At 39.4% G+C, this 17,449-nt stretch overlaps 1 pseudogene; it reads right to left on the bottom strand.

Moving 5' to 3' along the window:
* LOC125168109 (retinol dehydrogenase 14-like) overlaps nt 1-8,252 on the bottom strand; it is a 44,834-nt pseudogene extending 36,582 nt beyond the window's left edge.
* Between the last annotated feature and the right edge of the window lie 9,197 nt (nt 8,253-17,449).

Genomic DNA, 17,449 nt, shown 5'->3' with positions numbered 1-17,449 from the left:
CTTCTTCTTCAAAAACCTTTGGCTATTCGGGGCCTTTTGTGGTTCCATATGAATTTTAGGATTGCTTGTTCTAGTTTCGAGAAGAATGCTGGTACAATTTTTATTGGGATTGCATTGAATGTGTAGATTGCTTTGGGTAGTATTGACATTTTGACAATATTTATTTTTCCAATCCATGAGCAGGGAATGTCTTTCCATTTCTTTAAATCTTCTTCAATTACCTTCATAAGCTTTCTATAGTTTTCAGCATACAGATCCTTTACATCTTTGGTTAGATTTATTCCTAGGTATTTCATGCTTCTTGGTGCAATTGTGAATGGGATCAGTTTCTTTATTTGTCTTTCTGTTGCTTCATTGTTAGTGTATAAGAATGCAACTGATTTCTGTACATTGATTTTGTATCCTGCAACTTTGCTGAATTCCTGTCTCAGTTCTAGCAGACTTTTGGTGGAGTCTATCGGATTTTCCATGTATAATATCATGTCATCTGCAAAAAGCGAAAGCTTGACTTCATCTTTGCCAATTTTGATGCCTTTGATTTCCTTTTGTTGTCTGATTGCTGATGCTAGAACTTCCAGCACTATGTTAAACAGCAGCGGTGAGAGTGGGCATCCTTGTTGTGTTCCTGATCTGAGGGAAAAAGCTCTCAGTTTTTCCCCGTTGAGGATGATGTTAGCTGTGGGCTTTTCATAAATGGCTTTTATGATCTTTAAGTATGTGCCTTCTATCCCGACTTTCTCAAGGGTTTTTATTAAGAAAGGGTGCTGGATTTTGTCGAAGGCCTTTTCTGCATCGATTGACAGGATCATATGGTTCTTCTCTTTTTTTTTGTTAATGTGATGTATCACGTTGATTGATTTGCGAATGTTGAAACAGCCCTGCATCCCAGGAATGAATCCCACTTGATCATGGTGAATAATTCTTTTTATATGCCGTTGAATTCGATTTGCTAGTATCTTATTGAGAATTTTTGCATCCATATTCATCAGGGATATGGGCCTGTAGTTCTCTCTTTTTAGTGGGTCTCTGTCTAGTTTAGGAATCAAAGTAATACTGGCTTCATAGAATGAGTCTGGGAGTTTTCCTTCCCTTTCTACTTCTTGGAATTGCTTGAGAAGGATAGGTATGATCTCTGCTTTAAACGTCTGGTAGAACTCCCCTGGGAAGCCATCTGGTCCTGGACTCTTATTTGTTGGGAGATTTTTGATAACCGATTCAATTTCTTCGCTGGTTATGGGTCTGTTCAAGCTTTCTATTTCCTCCTGATTGAGTTTTGGAAGAGTGTGGGTGTTCAGGAATTTGTCCATTTCTTCCAGGTTGTCCAATTTGTTGGCATATAATTATTCATAGTATTCCCTGATAATTGTTTGTATCTCTGAGGGATTGGTTGTAATAATTCCATTTTCATTCATGATTTTATCTATTTGCGTCCTCTCCCTTTTCTTTTTGAGAAGCCTGGCTAGAGGTTTGTCAATTTTGTTTATTTTTTCAAAAAACCAACTCTTGGTTTCGTTGATCTGCTCTACAGTTTTTTTTAGATTCTATATTGTTTATTTCTGCTCTGATCTTTATTATTTCTCTTCTTCTGCTGGGTTTAGGCTGCCTTTGCTGTTCTGCTTCTAGTTCCTTTAGGTGTGCTGTTAGATTTTGTATTTGGGATTTTTCTTGTTTCTTGAGATAGGCCTGGATTGCAATGTATTTTCCTCTCAGGACTGCCTTTGCTGCGTCCCAAAGCGTTTGGATTGTTGTATTTTCATTTTCGTTTGTTTCCATATATTTTTTAATTTCTTCGCTAATTGCCTGGTTGACCCACTTATTCGTTAGTAGGGTGTTCTTCAACCTCCATGCTTTTGGAGGTTTTCCAGACTTTTTTCTGTGGTTGATTTCCAGCTTCATAGCATTGTGGTCTGAAAGTATGCATGGTATAATTTCAATTCTTGTAAACTTATGAAGGGCTGTTTTGTGACCCAGTATATGATCTATCTTGGAGAATGTTCCATGTGCACTCGAGAAGAAAGTATATTCTGTTGCTTTGGGATGCAGAGTTCTAAATATATCTGTCAAGTCCATCTGATCCAATGTATTATTCGGGGCCCTTGTTTTTTTATTGACCATGTGTCTAGATGATCTATCCATTGCTGTGAGTGGGGTGTTAAAGTTCCCTGCAATTACCACACTCTTATCAATAAGGTTGCTTATGTTTGTGATTAATTATTTTGTATATTTGGGGGCTCCGGTATTTGGCGCATAGACATTTATAATTGTTAGTTCTTCTTGATGGATAGACCCTGTAATTACTATATAATGCCCTTCTTCATCTCTTGTTACAGCCTTTAATTTAAAGTGTAGTTTGTCTGATATAAGTATTGCTACTTCAGCTCTCTTTTGACTTCCAGTGGCATGATAACTAGTTCTCCATCCCTTCACTCTCAATCTGAAGGTGTCCTCAGGTCTAAAATGAGTCTCTTGTAGACAGCAAATAGATGGGTCTTGTTTTTTTTATCCATTCTGATACCCTGTGTTTTTCGGTTGGCGCATTTAGTCCATTTACATTCAGTGTTATTATAGAAAGATATGGGTTTAGAGTCCTTGTGATGTCTGTAGGTTTCATGCTTGTAGCGATGTCTCTGGTACTTTGTGTCACAGGATCCCCCTTAGGATCTCTTGTAGGGCTGGTTTAGTGGTGATGAATTCCTTCAGTTTTTGTTTGTTTGGGAAGACCTTTATCTCTCCTTCTATTCTAATTAACAGACTTGCTGGATAAAGGATTCTTGGCTGCATATTTTTTCTGTTCATCACATTGAAGATTTCTTGCCATTCCTTTCTGGCCTGCTAAGTTTCAGTAGAGAGATCAGTCACGAGGCTTATAGGTCTCCCTTTATATGTTAGAGCACGTTTATCCCTAGCTGCTTTCAGAATTTTCTCTTTATCCTTGTATTTTGCCAGTTTCACTATGATATGTCATGCAGAAGATCGATTCAAGTTACGTCTGAAGGGAGTTCTCTGTGGCTTTTGGATTTTAATGCCTTTTTCCTCCTCCAGATCAGGGCAGTTCTCAGCTATTCTTTCTTCAAGTACACCTTCAGCACCTTTCCCTCTCTCTTCCTCCTCTTGAATACGAATTATGTGTAGATTATTTCTCTTTAGTGCATCACTTAGTTTTCTAATTTTCCCCTATTACTCCTGGATTTTTTTATCTCTCTTTTTCTCAGCTTCTTCTTTTTCCATAATTTTATCTTCTAGTTCACCTATTCTCTCCTCTGCCTCTTCAATCCGAGCTGTGGTCATCTCCATTTTATTTTGCAGCTCATTAATAGCATCTTTTATCTCCTCCTGGCTGTACCTTAGTCCCTTGATCTGTAGCAATAGATTCTCTGCTGTCCTTTATACTGTTTTCAAGCCCAGAGATTAATTTTATAACTATTATTCTAAATTCACTTTCTGTTATATTGTTTAAATCGTTTTTGATCAGTTCGTTAGCTGTCGTTATTTCCTGAGGTTTTTTTGAGGGGAATTCTTCCGTTTTGTCATTTTGGATAGTCCCTGGAGTGGTGCGGAACTGAGGGGCACTTCCCCTGTGTACTTCCCCTGTGCTGTCTTGAATAACTTGCATTGGTGGGCAGGGCTGCAGTCAGACATGGAGCAATGTATATTTAAAGAATAATCATACATGGTGTCTGCTCTTAAGACCTCACAGTCCAGCCAGGACATCAATAGGACAGATTTAACCATTTTAGGGTAACAAAGTAGGAGTTCTAAAGAGACTCCTCCTTATAAATCTCTGGGATTCTTTATGTTGAGATCCCTCTTTTTTAAAAGCAGACTGAACGCACCACAGTATATGTATCCATTCACCTACTGAAGGGCATCTTGGCTGCTTCCAAGTTTTGGCAATTATGAATAAAGCTGCTATAAACATCTGTGTACAGATATTTATGTGTACATAAGTTTTCAACTTTTTTTGATAACTACCAAGGAATGTGAATGCTAGACTGTATGGTACAGTTTGTTCAGTTTTGTAAGAAATAGCCTGCCTGCCAAAGTGTCTGTGTAGTTTTGCACTCCCATCAGCAATGAATGAGAGTTCCTGTTGTATCACATTCTCTCCAGTATTTTCTGCTGTCAGTGCTTTGGATTTTGGGAGGAAAAGATGGGGGAAGGAGGGAAATTTTAATGTCAAAACCAAGAGGATTTACTGCTAGATTAGATGTGAGGTGTGAGGAGTCAAGGATAACTGCAAGATATATATTTTTTCCCCTGAGGAGATAGGATAGAATAATTGTATGTACTGAAATGGAAAACTGTTGGAAACAGGTGGTCTTGGGAGAAGGCCAAGAGTTTGCCTTTGGATGTGTTAAATTTGAGATCCTGGGTATATATCTAATGAATATGTTGAGATACAGGGTAGGCCATGTTGATGTGGTGTTCAGGGAAGAGATTTGGGAAAGAGCTATAAATTTGGGAGTCATTGTTCTTGTGGACAGTATTTGACACCATAAAACTAGATGATATCACCAATAGAGTTTGTGTAGATAGAAACAAGATGCTTAAGAAGCCTAGGACATCCCATTGGACAGTAGTTGGGAAGATTTGCAAGAAATAGCAAAGGAGATTTTGAGGAAGTGGCTATGGATATAGGGGGTAAGCTAGGAATGTGCTGTTTCTAGAACTAAGTGAAGAAAATGTTTCTCAGAGAAGGGAGTAATCAACAATGTCAAACTCTTATGATAATTCAGGTAAGATGAGAACTGAGAATGGCTGGTTGGACTTAGCAACATGGGGGTCATGGCTGAAAAGATGGTGGGGATAAAAGTATGATTTGGAATGAGTTCAAGAGAGATTGGGAGGAAATGAATTGGAAACAGCAAGTATACACAACTCCTTTGAGGTATTTTCTGAAAAGGGTAGAAGAGCAATGAAATGGTAGCTCGAGGAGAAAGTGATATGAGAGATGGAGATGGGGAGAGTGTCTATTTTAGATAAAGAAATAATGGTGTTTGTCTACATATGGATATGAAAAAGTAGAGAGGAAAGACTTGATAGTGCAGGGGAAGGAGGAAAGGATTCCTAGAGAAATGTCCTTGAGTAGGTAAGAGGGGATGGGATTGAGTATACAAGTGAAAGATCAGCTTTGATCCAAGTAGGCACAGTTCATTCATAAAGGCACCAGAAGGAAAGGCAGGGCTAGAAGCAATGGTTGAGTAGTCATGTTAGAATTTTGTAGAAGTTCTCTTCTGACCACTTCTGTTTTCTCAATAAGAGCCAAGGTTATCTAATCTTATTATCTGATGAGAGCGAGGAAGGGAGTGGTGTTAGAGATTTGAGAAGTAGGAGATGGTATATATTAGTCTAGAAGGGTTGGGGAGCGACTATTCTGGGGAAATGCAGTAGGGTTCCTGGGTTAAACTGTGAACTCACTTGAGGTTATTAATTATGAATTTAAAAAGAGACCAGTCAGCATTTGGAACATTCAATGCAGTTTATCTTTATACACATGTAGTTATTTATTTAGGTGCAGATGAGTAGCAGATGGAAAGTTAGATCTAAGCAGGATTGGGGTTTGCCAAATAGGTACAACAAAATGACAGAAGACCAGAAGAGCTGAGAGTATATATACCAGAGTGATTATAATGTTGAACATTGGAATAGAACTTGGATATTAACTGACTGGGTGGCTCAGTCAGTTAAGCATCTGACTCTTGGTTTTAGCTCAGTTCATGATCTCACTGTTCCATGAGTTTGAGCCCTGCATCAGGTTCCTCACTGACAGTGGGAGCCTGCTTGGAATTATCTCTCACCCTCTCTCTCTGACCAACCCCCTCTCAAAATAAATGTATAAACTTAAAAAACAAGTTGTATATATTGGAAAGTGAGGATATGAAGGGAATAAGGGACAGAAAAAGGTGGAAGACCAATGAATGGATTCTAGGTCCTGCCAGGGTTGTCATTAATAAGCTGCTATTAAATGACTAGTCTGGCTAGCTAGCTACTCTATGGATACTGGCACAAAAATAAACACCACAGCTTGTAGAATTGTAAGTTGGCCTGACCGGTGATATAATATAATATGTATGAGGTGAAAGGGTAGTACAGAGAAAAGAATTACCAAAGTCAGGCTCTAAGGGTAAGGTTTTCAAATATAAGACTGGTTGATCTCAGCAACCTCAACAATATCAGGTTCCGCTTGCAGACCCATAGTAATCAGGATAAATGTCCTTCATCCCATTAGAGCTAATCTGTTGGAGAGCTAAACCCACAAATACCTATCTAGTGTTACTGAACACAAGGCATTTTGCTAGGCTCTGTGATGAATATGAAGCTATAAGGAATTCCAAGTCCCTACCCAAGGAATTTTCAATCTAAGTTATTGTGGAATGGATCTTTTTCCCTTCCCTCCTTCCTTCCCCATTTTTTGTCCCTGAAGCCATCTGGTGGAAGTGTTCAGGAGAAAAAAAGTCTAGAAATATCAAAGCAAACTTCTGAGAAATTCATTGATTCTGAGCACTACTTACTAAGTGCTTTACTACATACCAGCAATTTTGCCAGGCGTTGATATCCAGAGAGGGGACATACCTGTGAAGCTGACATTATTAAATGAGATGGTAAGAGAGGAGTAGTAGGTAAATCTGACTGGTAACATCAAGGAAGGTCTCAAAGTGGAGGTGACTTGAGTTGAATCATTAAAGCTGACTAGAGTTTGTGCTTATGCATAAATAAGAGAACTAGTCCATTCTGCTATTTTCTGTTGTTTTGACTGAGAAAAACCCCCTCTTTCTGCTAAAATCATCCTCACACTCTGCCCTTTTTCATTCCTTCCTCTCATCTTCCTAAAGACCTGTTGATGGCTTGAGTTCTTCCATATGCAAGTTTCTACCTCTAAAAAAACCATAGTTTTAAATAACATTTATTTAACTGTTATTAAAGTAATATTATTTATATGGTTTATGTTAGCTCTCATTCTGTTTTTCTTTTTTATTAGCAGCATGTGAACTTCATACCTGTTCATCACATGGTTTTGCTTTGTTTTGTTTTGTTTTGGTGTTATCCTATGTGAGAGCAAACTAACAAAATAGTATCTTAAAGCTGCTACAGCTCTTGGACGTTGTTTTACATATGAACAAATAGTTTTGGAAGAGTGAAGTCATTTATAACCTTACTTCCTGACTTTTACAGGTAAATTAAAGTTTATGTCACACACTTTAGTTTTGAATTGTCCTGAAATTAGTCACTATCAGAACAGTCTTTTTTTTTTTTTTTAATTGATGTAATATTCCCCTGTATACTTTTAGGGCATGGAAAATCTTAAGATATTTCACAATGGGAGATTAGCTATGACCAATATCATGTCTCCCAAATCTACTTTTGATTCCATAGACACTAGTTCACTCCTTTCTTGGTGGAGGAAGCATTTCTGTCCATCCCAACCCATTTTGCTGCTGTTCTCGCACTTCCATCTTATTCTCCTCCTGTGGATATGGGTGGAGTTGATGTTGAAGTTTACCTTTTTTTTTTTCTTTTTCCAAATGTGAACCAGGTGTGGATAAGGTCTCAACTCAAATGTTCTTTGAAGGAGAAAATACATTTTCCCTGCCAGAAGATGTTATTAAGAGATTAAATAAATCCAGAAAGTGTATTCCATTTAATAAAAAATGTATTTAGTTTATAAAAGAAATGTATGCATTTGTATTATGCACTATAGAAAATAGATGGCACAAGTAGCTCTGGCAGGATATTTGATCATTCTTCTTCGACTACATAAAACTCCGTAAATGAGTGACAAGCAGCTGGTGTCTCATTATCTCCAACACAGAGTCTTGAATGCAGTCTGCAAGCCTTTGAATAGTCTGTTTTTGTATCTAAGTGAAAAACTTTTGAGCTCAGCCTTTTTCCTCTTCTTTTTTGCATAGACATATTACTGGGCTGTATTAACATTGAAAATCCAATTGATTCTTATCTGTATACTTATAAAAATTCTCACTTTTGGAATAAGGACATGTATTTCACACTGTGGATTTAAAGTCACAGTAAATAATATATGAGTAAGAATTTGAAAAATGGAGACAATAGTGAATATGTGTATAAGAGACTTAGGCAAATTAATTATTGCAGAAGTTTTTCTGATGGGTATTTTATGGGTTTTTGGGTATCAGGGATTAGGCCCATTAAGTGTGGGGTCCATGCCTTACTCAATACCTGACTTCTTATTCTTCCACACATACCTTTGTATAGACAGCATCTAGAACCATGCCCATTTTGAAGGAATTTCATTAAATTTGTTGAATGAAAATAATTTTAGTTAGGAGTTGCGGCAAGATGGCGGCTTAGGAGGACGCTGGGCTCACCGCACGTCCTGCTGATCACTTAGATTCCATCTACACCTGCCTAAATAACCCAGAAAACCGCCAGAGGATTAGCAGAACAGAGTCGCCGGAGCCAAACGCAGACGAGAGGCCCACGGAAGAGGGTAGGAAGGGCGGCGAGGCGGTGCGCGCTCCACGGACTGGCGGGAGGGAGCCGGGGCGGAGGGGCGGCTCGCCGGCCAAGCAGAGCCCCCGAGTCGGGCTTGCAAGGGCGGAGGGGCCGGGCGGACTGTGTTCCGACAGCAAGCGCGACTTAGCGTCTGGGAGGTCAGAAATTAACAGCTCTGCTCGGAAAGCGGGAAGGCTGGAGGACAAAGGGAGGGAGAGCTGCTGAGCCCCCTGACAACAGAGCTCAGTTTGGTGGGGAACAAAGGCGCTCGCCAGCGCCATTTCCCCCGCCCATCCCCCAGCCGAAATCCCAAAGGGAACCGGTTCCTGCCAGGGAACTTGCTCGCTCCGCGCAAACACCCAACTCTGCGCTTCTGCGGAGCCAAACCGCCGGCAGCGGATCTGACTCCCTCCCGCTGCCACAGGGCCCCTCCTGAAGTGGATCACCTAAGGAGAAGCGATCTAAGCCTGCCCCTCCTGCCCCCGAGCACCTTGCCTACCCACCCCAGCTAATACGCCAGATCCCCAGCATCACAAGCCTGGCAGGGTGCAAGTAGCCCAGACGAGCCACACCACCCCACAGTGAATCCCGCCCCTAGGAGAGGGGAAGAGAAGGCACACACCAGTCTGACTGTGGCCCCAGCGGTGGGCTGGGGGCAGACATCAGGTCTGACTGCGGCCCCGCCCACCAACTCCAGGTATACACCACAGCACAGGGGAAGTGCCCTGCAGGTCCTCACCACGCCAGGGACTATCCAAAATGACCAAGCGGAAGAATTCCCCTCAGAAGAATCTCCAGGAAATAACAACAGCTAATGAGCTGATCAAAAAGGATTTAAATAATATAACAGAAAGTGAATTTAGAATAATAGTCATAAAATTAATCGCTAGGCTTGAAAACAGTATACAGGACAGCAGAGAATCTCTTGCTACAGAGATCAAGGGACTAAGGAACAGTCACGAGGAGCTGAAAAACGCTTTAAACGAAATGCATAACAAAATGGAAACCACCACAGCTCGGCTTGAAGAGGCAGAGGAGAGAATAGGTGAACTAGAAGATAAAGTTATGGAAAAAGAGGAAGCTGAGAAAAAGAGAGATAAAAAAATCCAGGAGTATGAGGGGAAAATTAGAGAATTAAGTGATACACTAAAAAGAAATAATATACGCATAATTGGTATCCCAGAGGAGGAAGAGAGAGGGAAAGGTGCTGAAGGGGTACTTGAAGAAATCATAGCTGAGAACTTCCCTGAACTGGGGAAGGAAAAAGGCATTGAAATCCAAGAGGCACAGAGAACTCCCTTCAGACGTAACTTGAATCGATCTTCTGCACGACATATCATAGTGAAACTGGCAAAATACAAGGATAAAGAGAAAATTCTGAAAGCAGCAAGGGGTAAACGTGCCCTCACATATAAAGGGAGACCTATAAGACTCGTGACTGATCTCTCTTTTGAAACTTGGCAGGCCAGAAAGAATTGGCACGAGATTTTCAGGGTGCTAGACAGAAAAAATATGCAGCCAAGAATCCTTTATCCAGGAAGTCTGTCATTTAGAATAGAAGGAGAGATAAAGGTCTTCCCAAACAAACAAAAACTGAAGGAATTTGTCACCACTAAACCAGCCCTACAAGAGATCCTAAGGGGGACCCTGTGAGACAAAGTCCCAGAGACATCACTATAAGCATAAAACATACAGACATCACAATGACTCTAAACCCGTATCTTTCTATAATAACACTGAATGTAAATGGATTAAATGCGCCAACCAAAAGACATAGGGTATCAGAATGGATAAAAAAACAAGACCCATCTATTTGCTGTCTACAAGAGACTCATTTTAGACCTGAGGACACCTTTAGATTGAGAGTGAGGGGATGGAGAACTATTTATCATGCGACTGGAAGCCAAAAGAAAGCTGGAGTAGCCATACTTATATCAGACAAACTAGACTTTAAATTAAAGGCTGTAACAAGAGATGAAGAAGGACATTATATAATAGTTACAGGGTCTATCCATCAGGAAGAGCTAACAATTATCAATGTCTATGCACCGAATACCGGAGCCCCCAAATATATAAAACAATTACTCATAAACATAAGCAACCTTATTGATAAGAATGTGGTAATTGCAGGGGACTTTAATACACCACTTACAGAAATGGATAGATCATCTAGACACACGGTCAATAAAGAAACAAGGGCCCTGAATGAGACATTGGATGAGATGGACTTGACAGATATATTTAGAACTCTGCATCCCAAAGCAACAGAATATACTTTCTTCTCGAGTGCACATGGAACATTCTCCAAGATAGATCATATACTGGGTCACAAAACAGCCCTTCATAAGTTTACAAGAATTGAAATTATACCATGCTTACTTTCAGACCACAATGCCATGAAGCTTGAAATCAACCACAGGAAAAAGTCTGGAAAACCTCCAAAAGCATGGAGGTTAAAGAACACCCTACTAACGAATGAGTGGGTCAACCAGGCAATTAGAGAAGAAATTAAAAAATATATGGAAACAAACGAAAATGAAAATACAACAATCCAAACGCTTTGGGACGCAGCAAAGGCAGTCCTGAGAGGAAAATACATTGCAATCCAGGCCTATCTCAAGAAACAGGAAAAATCCCAAATACAAAATCTAACAGCACACCTAAAGGAACTAGAAGCAGAACAGCAAAGGCAGCCTAAGCCCAGCAGAAGAAGAGAAATAATAAAGATCAGAGCAGAAATAAACAATATAGAAACTAAAAAAACTGTAGAGCAGATCAACGAAACCAAGAGTTGGTTTTTTGAAAAAATAAACAAAATTGACAAACCTCTAGCCAGGCTTCTCAAAAAGAAAAGGGAGATGACCCAAATAGATAAAATCATGAATGAAAATGGAACTATTACAACCAATCCCTCAGAGATACAAACAATTATCAGGGAATACTATGAAAACTTATATGCCAACAAATTGGACAACCTGGAAGAAATGGACGAATTCCTGAACACCCACACGCTTCCAAAACTCAATCAGGAGGAAATAGAAAGCTTGAACAGACCCATAACCAGCGAAGAAATTGAATCGGTTATCAAAAATCTCTCAACAAGGGGCGCCTGGGTGGCGCAGTCGGTTAAGCGTCCGACTTCAGCCAGGTCACGATCTCGCGGTCCGTGAGTTCGAGCCCCGCGTCAGGCTCTGGGCTGATGGCTCAGAGCCTGGAGCCTGTTTCCGATTCTGTGTCTCCCTCTCTCTCTGCCCCTCCCCCGTTCATGCTCTGTCTCTCTCTGTCCCAAAAATAAATAAAAAACGTTGAAAAAAAAAATTTAAAAAAAAAATCTCCCAACAAATAAGAGTCCAGGACCAGATGGCTTCCCAGGGGCGTTCTACCAGACGTTTAAAGCAGAGATAATACCTATCCTTCTCAAGCTATTCCAAGAAATAGAAAGGGAAGGAAAACTTCCACACTCATTCTATGAAGCCAGTATTACTTTGATTCCTAAACCAGACAGAGACCCAGTAAAAAAAGAGAACTACAGGCCAATATCCCTGATGAATATGGATGCAAAAATTCTCAATAAGATACTAGCAAATCGAATTCAACGGCATATAAAAAGAATTATTCACCATGATCAAGTGGGATTCATTCCTGGGATGCAGGGCTGGTTCAACATTCGCAAATCAATCAACGTGATACATCACATTAACAAAAAAAGAGAGAAGAACCATATGATCCTGTCAATCGATGCAGAAAAGGCCTTCGACAAAATCCAGCACCCTTTCTTAATAAAAACCCTTGAGAAAGTCGGGATAGAAGGCACATACTTAAAGATCATAAAAGCCATTTATGAAAAGCCCACAGCTAACATCATCCTCAACGGGGAAAAACTGAAAGCTTTTTCCCTGAGATCAGGAACACGACAAGGATGCCCACTCTCACCGCTGCTGTTTAACATAGTGCTGGAAGTTCTAGCATCAGCAATCAGACAACAAAAGGAAATCAAAGGCATCAAAATTGGCAAAGATGAAGTCAAGCTTTCACTTTTTGCAGATGACATGATATTATACATGGAAAATCCGATAGACTCCACCAAAAGTCTGCTAGAACTGATACAGGAATTCAGCAAAGTTGCAGGCTACAAAATCAATGTACAGAAATCAGTTGCATTCTTATACACTAACAATGAAGCAACAGAAAGACAAATAAAGAAACTGATCCCATTCACAATTGCACCAAGAAGCATGAAATACCTAGGAATAAATCTAACCAAAGATGTAAAGGATCTGTATGCTGAAAACTATAGAAAGCTTCTGAAGGAAATTGAAGAAGATTTAAAGAAACGGAAAGACATTCCCTGCTCATGGATTGGAAAAATAAATATTGTCAAAATGTCAATACTACCCAAAGCTATATACATTCAATGCAATCCCAATCAAAATTGTACCAGCATTCTTCTCGAAACTAGAACAAGCAATGCTAAAATTCATATGGAACCACAAAAGGCCCCGAATAGCCAAAGGAATTTTGAAGAAGAAGACCAAAGCAGGAGGCATCACAATCCCAGACTTTAGCCTCTACTACAAAGCTGTCATCATCAAGACAGCATGGTATTGGCACCAAAACAGACACATAGACCAATGGAATAGAATAGAAACCCCAGAACTAGACCCACAAACGTATGGCCAACTCATCTTTGACAAAGCAGGAAAGAACATCCAATGGAAAAAAGACAGCCTCTTTAACAAATGGTGCTGGGAGAACTGGACAGCAACATGCAGAAGGTTGAAACTAGACCACTTTCTCACACCATTCACAAAAATAAACTCAAAATGGATAAAGGACCTAAATGTGAGACAGGAAACCATCAAAACCTTAGAGGAGAAAGCAGGAAAAGACCTCTCTGACCTCAGCCGTAGCAATCTCTTACTCGACACATCCCCAAAGGCAAGGGAATTAAAAGCAAAAGTGAATTACTGGGACCTTATGAAGATAAAAAGCTTCTGCACAGCAAAGGAAACAACCAACAAAACTAAAAGGCAACCAACGGAATGGGAAAAGATATTTGCAAATGACATATCGGACAAAGGGCTAGTATCCAAAATCTATAAAGAGCTCACCAAACTCCACACCCAAAAAACAAATAACCCAGTGAAGAAATGGGCAGAAAACATGAATAGACACTTCTCTAAAGAAGACATCCGGATGGCCAACAGACACATGAAAAGATGTTCAGCGTCGCTCCTTATCAGGGAAATACAAATCAAAACCACACTCAGGTATCACCTCACGCCAGTCAGAGTGGCCAAAATGAACAAATCAGGAGACTATAGATGCTGGAGAGGATGTGGAGAAACGGGAACCCTCTTGCACTGTTGGTGGGAATGCAAATTGGTGCAGCCGCTCTGGAAAGCAGTGTGGAGGTTCCTCAGAAAATTAAAAATAGACCTACCCTATGACCCAGCAATAGCACTGCTAGGAATTTATCCAAGGGATACAGGAGCACTGATGCATAGGGCCACTTGTACCCCAATGTTCATAGCAGCACTCTCAACAATAGCCAAATGATGGAAAGAGCCTAAATGTCCATCAACTGATGAATGGATAAAGAAATTGTGGTTTATATACACAATGGAATATTACATGGCAATGAGAAAAAATGAAATATGGCCTTTTGTAGCAACGTGGATGGAACTGGAGAGTGTGATGCTAAGTGAAATAAGCCATACAGAGAAAGACAGATACCATATGGTCTCACTCTTATGTGGATCCTGAGAAACTTAACAGGAACCCATGGGGGAGGGGAAGGAAAAAAAAAAAGAGGTTAGAATGGGAGAGAGCCAAAGCATAAGAGACTGTTAAAAACTGAGAACAAACTGAGGGTTGATGGGGGGTGGGAGGGAGGAGAGGGTGGGTGATGGGTATTGAGGAGGGCACCTTTTGGAATGAGCACTGGGTGTTGTATGGAAACCAATTTGTCAATAAATTTCAGAAAAAAAAAAAAAAATGACTGTCCTGGTATTGAGGAGGGCACCTGTTGGGATGAGCCCTGGCTGTTGTATGGAAACCAATTGGACAATAAATTTAATATTAAAAAAAAAAAAAAAAAAAAAGAAAATAATTTTAGTTAAATTCACATTACTTTTGAACTTTTATTGTATTAGATTCTTATGGTTAATCTTCTCATGCATCATGAAACATGCTTATACTTAAATTTATGATGACTATGCAGCTTAAAATTTAAGTTAATTCTGTTTTTGATATAATGTAGTCTTTTAATAAGAGTGTCAATTATACGCATTTCCAAATATAGCTTAGATTTCATAGTTCTGTAAGACTTTACATATAAATAAATATGCAAATAATTCCTGACATGCTCCAGTACTAATGGAGGAGCTGAATACTAAAGATTTACAATGATATTCACATAAATAGCATCAGTTCTATCCCATGCTGTATTAGTCATTTGGGGCTGCCATAATAAAATACTATACACTGGGTGGCTTAAACAACAGGAACATATTTGTCACAGTTTTGGAGGCTGAGAAGTCCAAGATCAAGGAGCTGGACAATTCACTTCTTCCTGTTGAGGGCTCTTCCTGGCTTTTAGGCAGCTGCCTCCTTTTTGTGTCTTCACATGACCTTTTCTTGATGAATACTCTCTTTCTTTTGAGAGAGAGAGAGAGAGAGAGAGAGAGAGAGAGAGAGAGAATGAATGAATAAGTGTGAGCTCTTTGGTGTTTCTTCCTATAAGAGTACTAATCTCATCATGAGTTCCCATCCTTATAGCCTTTTCCAATCCTAATTACTTTCCAGAGATACCATCTCCAAATACCATCACAACTGGGGGCTGGGGCTTCCACATATAAACTTGGAGGGGGGGAGCACAAACATTTAGTCTGTAACACATGCAGAACACATTTCTGGCTCGTTACTGCTTATATTTAGCCACTATCCCCACTCCTTCAAGTCAGCTTCTTTTTTGATGTTTATTATTGTTATTTTATTTTATTTTATTTTATTTTATTTTATTTTATTTTATTTTATTTTATTTTATTTATTTTATTTTATTTTATTTTACTTTATTTTAGAGAGAGCACAAGTATGGGAGAGGGGCAGAGGGAGTGAGAGAGAGAGAATATCTTAAGCAGGTTCCATGCTCAGCATGGTGGGGAGATGCTCAATGGGGGACTCGATCCCACAACCTTGGGATCATGACCTGAGTGGAAATCAAGACTTGGATGCTCAACTGACTGAGCCACCCAGGCACCCCTATTATTTTTCTAAATTTTATTTCCAGTATAGTTAAAATACAGTGATATATTAGTTATAATATAGTTGTTCAAAAATTCCATACATCACTCAGTGCTCATCACAAGTGCACTCCTTCATCCCCACCACTTGTTTTGCCCATCCTCCAACGACCTCCCGTCTGGTAACCACCAGTTTGTTATCTACAGTTAAGAGTCTGTTTCCTGACTTGTCTTTCTCTCTTTTTTTATTTTGCTCATTTGTTTCTTAAATTCCACATGAGTGAAATAATATAGTATTTGTCTTTCTCTGAGTGACTTATTTTACCTAACTCTATTTCTCTAGCTTCATCCATGTCATTGCAAATGGCAAGATTTCATTCTTTTTTGTGGATGAGTAATATTCCATTTTGTGTGTGTGTGTGTGTGTGTGTGTGTGTGTGTATGTGTGTGTGTGTGCATGTATATATATATATATCACCTCTTCTTTATCCATTCATCTATTGATGGGCATTTGAGCTGTTTCTGTAATTTGGTTATTATAAATAATGTTTTTATAAACTTAGGGGTGCATGTATCCATTTGAATTAGTAGTTTTGTATTCTTTGGGTAAATACCCAGTAGTGTGATTACTGGAATGTAGGGTAGTTCAAATTTTAGCTTCTTGAGGAAACTCCATACTGTTTTCCAGAGTGGCTACACCAGTTTGCATTCTGACCAACAGTGCATGAGTGTTCTGACAACACTTGTTTCTTATGCTTTTGACTGTAGCCATTCAGAAGGTGTGAGGTGCTATCTCATTGTGGTTTTGATTTGCATTTCCCCATTATAAGTGATGAGCATCTTTTCATGTGTCTGTTGACAATCTGGATTTCTTTTGTGGAGAATTGTCTGTTCATGTATTTTGCCCATTTTTTAAATTGGATTAATTGTTTTTTTCTGTTGAGCTGTATAAGTCCTTTATATATTTTGGATACTAACCCTTTATTAGATAAGTTATTTACAAATATTTTCTCTCATTCAGTAGGTGGCCTTTTTTAGTTATTTTTGTTATTATTTATTTGTTTATTTGTTATTTAGTTATTTAGTTATTATTGTTTCCTTTTCTGTGCAGAAGCCTTTTATTTTGATATAGTCCCAATAGTTTATTTTTGCTTTTATTTACCTTTCCTCAGGAGACATACATAGAAAAATGTTGGTATGGCTGATGTGAGAGGCATTTCTGCTTGTGTTCTCTTCTAGGATATTGATGGTTTCAGGTTTCATGTTGAGGTCTTTAATTAATTTTGAGTTTATTTTTGTGTATGGTGTAAGAAAGTGGTTCAGTTCATTGTTTTGCATGTAGCTGTCCAGTTTTCCCAATACCATTTGTTGAAGAGACTGTCTTTTTCCCATTAGATATTCTTTCCTACTTTGTTGAAGATTAATTGAGCATATAATTGTGGGTTTATTTCTGCATTTTCTATTCTGTTCCATTGATCTATTTTTTTTTCAACGTTTTTATTTATTTTTGGGACAGAGAGAGACAGAGCATGAACGGGGGAGGGGCAGAGAGAGAGGGAGACACAAAATCGGAAACAGGCTCCAGGCTCTGAGCCATCAGCCCAGAGCCCGACGCGGGGCTCGAACTCACGGACAGTGAGATCGTGACCTGGCTGAAGTTGGACGCTTAACCGACTGCGCCACCCAGGCGCCCCTATGTGTCTATTTTTATGCAATTACCATACTGTTTTGATTAC

This window comes from Prionailurus viverrinus, chromosome B3 (assembly GCF_022837055.1).
Source record: "Prionailurus viverrinus isolate Anna chromosome B3, UM_Priviv_1.0, whole genome shotgun sequence".
Lineage (NCBI taxonomy): Eukaryota > Metazoa > Chordata > Mammalia > Carnivora > Felidae > Prionailurus > Prionailurus viverrinus.
The sequence above is the reverse complement of the archived record's forward strand: the minus strand, read 5'-3'. Positions and strand labels throughout refer to the sequence as shown.